Genomic DNA, 3,657 nt, shown 5'->3' with positions numbered 1-3,657 from the left:
TGGTAATCAGTGGTGGCCACGGTGGTTGTTGTGGTCGAGATGGGTGATGGTCCGAATCAGAGGAACAAGGGAAGGGTGAATCGAAATTGGTTTTGTGGTTTCTGATCTTTGAAATTAAAATTGTGGGATGTTGAATATGTAGCTGAAGAAGTGGAGGAAGCAAATTTGTAATTTGCTATGAATGGAGACTGAAATGAGGGAAGAAGGAAGGAATGAAATTTCCTCCTTACTTTGTACGTGGAGAGCAAGGAAGAGAAAGATGCCAATTTGTTCCTTAGGGGCATTTTGGTCATTTCACTTAGTTAGGCAAGATTTCTGAAAATTGGTTTCTATTTTTAGAAAATTAATTTGAATAGAAATATTTAATTAAAATTAAGTTTTAAAATAATCCTTTATAAAAATATCGTTAACGAAAAATGAATTTAGTTCCCGAATAAATAAGAACGTTTTGAAATTATTAAAAATCCGAAATCAATTACGAAATAACTAATATTTAAAAAGTAGCTTAAACTCGTAAATTTGAAATTAAATCATAGAATCTGAAAATTAATAAATAGTGTAACAATATTTAAAAATTCAAGCGAAATAAAACTTCGTTAATTAAAAATAAAGTTCGAATTTTAGATTTAAAACGATTTTAAGCTAAATAAAAATAATTAAGCATAATTAATCAAGTTTAAGAATTCGGGGTATTACAGCATATTATTTACACGTAATCATTTATCATAGTTTAGATGCATACACTTTGATGCGTGCCCTCCCTAGCTGCGCCCGAACCGAATAAGACCAAGTCTTTAGGACTCCAAGTGTCGTCCCTCCGTAGATAGTCCACAGTACGTCCGGATCCGCCTCAAGATTGACCAACTAGAATCGCCCTTAAGGTTACTAGGAATTTTCGGCTAGGTTAGTGCAAGTGCATGGCTGAATTTTCTTTCAAAAACTTACCCTTTGAATACTTCAATTGTGTCTATAAATTATGACCCTAGGCTCTTATTTATAGAGGTATGGAAAGGGAATTGAAATCCTAGTAGGATACGAATTAATTAAACTTTAGAATCCTATAAGAACTCTAATTAATTAATTTATCCTTTTAGGAATAGGAATTTAATCATATACCAAATCCTAATAGCTTTAGGAATCGTGCATGAACACAAACACACACACGTACGGCAGCCACGAGGGCCGCCCATGCGCGTGCATGCGAGCAGCAGCCCACGCCACTAGGCCCACACAGCCGTGGCCTTGGCGCGCGCTGGGCCTGCCTTGCGGTGGGCCTGGGCGCTGCCTTGGCTGGGCGTGTGGCGTGCGTTTGGCTTGCTGGGCGATGGCCCGGCTTCGTGCTGGGACTTCGTCCGGCAGGCCTCGTCCGATGCTTATTCGTACGATACGCTTCCGATTAAATTCCCGGTTCCGGAATTCATTTCCGATACGAACAATATTTAATATTTTGGATTCCGGAAATAATTTCCGTTTCGAACAAATATTTAATATTTCCGTTTCCGGAATTATTTTCCGATTCCGATAATATTTCCGATTCTGACAATATTTCCGTTTCCGGTAATATTTCCGATTCCGGCAATATTTCCATTTCCGATAATATTTTCCGATACGTACCATGTTTCCGTTTCCGGCAACATCTACGACTTGGATAATATTTATATTTCCGATACGATCCATATTTCCGTTTCCGCCAATATCATCATTTCCGGAGTATTCATTTCTTGCTTGTGACGATCTCAGCTCCCACTGAAACCAAGATCCGTCGATTCCGAATATCCATAGATGGAGTATTTAATGCCATTAAATACTTGATCCGTTTACGTACTATTTGTGTGACCCTACGGGTTCAGTCAAGAGTAAGTTGTGGATTAATATCATTAATTCCACTTGAACTGAAGCGGCCTCTAGCTAGGCATTCAGCTCACTTGATCTCACTGAATTGTTAACTTGTTAATTAATACTGAACCGCATTTATTAGACTTAACATTGAATGCATACTTGGACCAAGGGCACTATTTCCTTCAGTCTCCCACTTGTCCTTAGGGACAAGTGTGCATTTACCTAATTCCTTTGTCGCTCGATGCTTGCTCTTGAACATAAGGTAAGAGTTGTCATCCTTATTATGTCCAGAGGTATTTCTCGATTTCAGAGTTCAACTGATCAAATAAACAGATAATCATAGCCTATGATTCATCCGAGCACGGCCATGCATTTTACAATTTCTAGCTCTCCGAGTGGCCTTGTACAACTTTTAAGCATCTCATCCCGATTTATGGGAGGACAATCCCAATCTTGAGATCTTGAGATTAGACTTCGTTTGATAGGTGATTACCTGAGCGTTGCCTTTATAGCCTCCTTTTACGGTGCGACGGTTGGTCAACGTCAAAGCAACCAGTTCTCAAACAAGTAATCTCAAATCACTCAGGTATTGAGGATTTAGTGTCTAATAATTTTAATGAAATTTACTTATGACAGATTTTCATCTCTTACAGTAAAGTTTCATAGGTCTGTCCGATACTAGTCTTCCCAAAGTAAGTATCTATGCAAATGATTATGACATTGCCATGTCCACATAGTTCAAGAAACAGAACTACTAGTCATCTTGCATTCTAGTCGTCTAACATTTTCTATGCGTCCAATTTTATAGAAAACTCCGACCAGGGACCATTTTCAACTTTTGACATTCAAGTTCACTTGACAGACATTTCTTAGTCACAGGACTGGTCCTGACAGTCTATCTTGAATATATCGTCAAATTGAAGGGACTCATCATTTAATAAACCACAAATTAAATGGAAAAATGAATTCTATTCATTTATTGTGAATGATTAACCAATAATGTTTTACAATGAATTAAACTCTAAAACTTTAAAACATTAAATAAGGACATCAAATCCATTCTCCAATATGCTTGATTCCCATAGCTGCAGTGTGCGAGTTGTGCTTCGCCTGCGGCAGAGGTTTAGTCAATGGATCTGACATGTTGTCATCAGTTCCAATCTTGCTTATCTCGACTTCTTTTCTTTCAACGAACTCTCGTAGAAGGTGAAATCTACGAAGTACATGCTTGACTCTTTGGTGGTGTCTAGGCTCCTTTGCCTGTTCAATAGCTCCGTTATTATCACAATACAGGGCTATTGGTCCTTTAATGGAGGGGACAACACCAAGTTCACCTATGAACTTCCTTAGCCATATAGCTTCCTTTGCTGCTTCATGTGCAGCAATGTACTCCGCTTCAGTTGTAAAATCCGCAATGGTGCTTTTCTTAGCACTTTTCCAGCTTACTGCACCTCCGTTGAGGCAGAAAACAAACCCAGACTTTGATCTGAAATCATCTTTGTCGGTTTGGAAACTTGCGTCCGTATAGCCTTTAACAATTAATTCATCATCTCCACCATAGACCAGGAAGTCATCTTTGTGCCTTTTCAGGTACTTCAGAATGTTCTTGGCTGCAGTCCAATGTGCCTCTCCTGGGTCTGACTGGTATCTGCTCGTAGCACTGAGTGCGTACGCAACATCCGGGCGTGTACATATCATAGCATACATAATTGAACCAATCAATGATGCATACGGAATCCCATTCATTCGTCTACGCTCATCAAGTGTTTTTGGGCACTGAGTCTTTCTTAGAGTTATTCCATGAGACATGGGTAGGTA

This window comes from Spinacia oleracea, chromosome 6 (assembly GCF_020520425.1).
Source record: "Spinacia oleracea cultivar Varoflay chromosome 6, BTI_SOV_V1, whole genome shotgun sequence".
NCBI classification, from domain to species: Eukaryota; Viridiplantae; Streptophyta; class Magnoliopsida; order Caryophyllales; family Amaranthaceae; genus Spinacia; species Spinacia oleracea.
The sequence above is the reverse complement of the archived record's forward strand: the minus strand, read 5'-3'. Positions refer to the sequence as shown.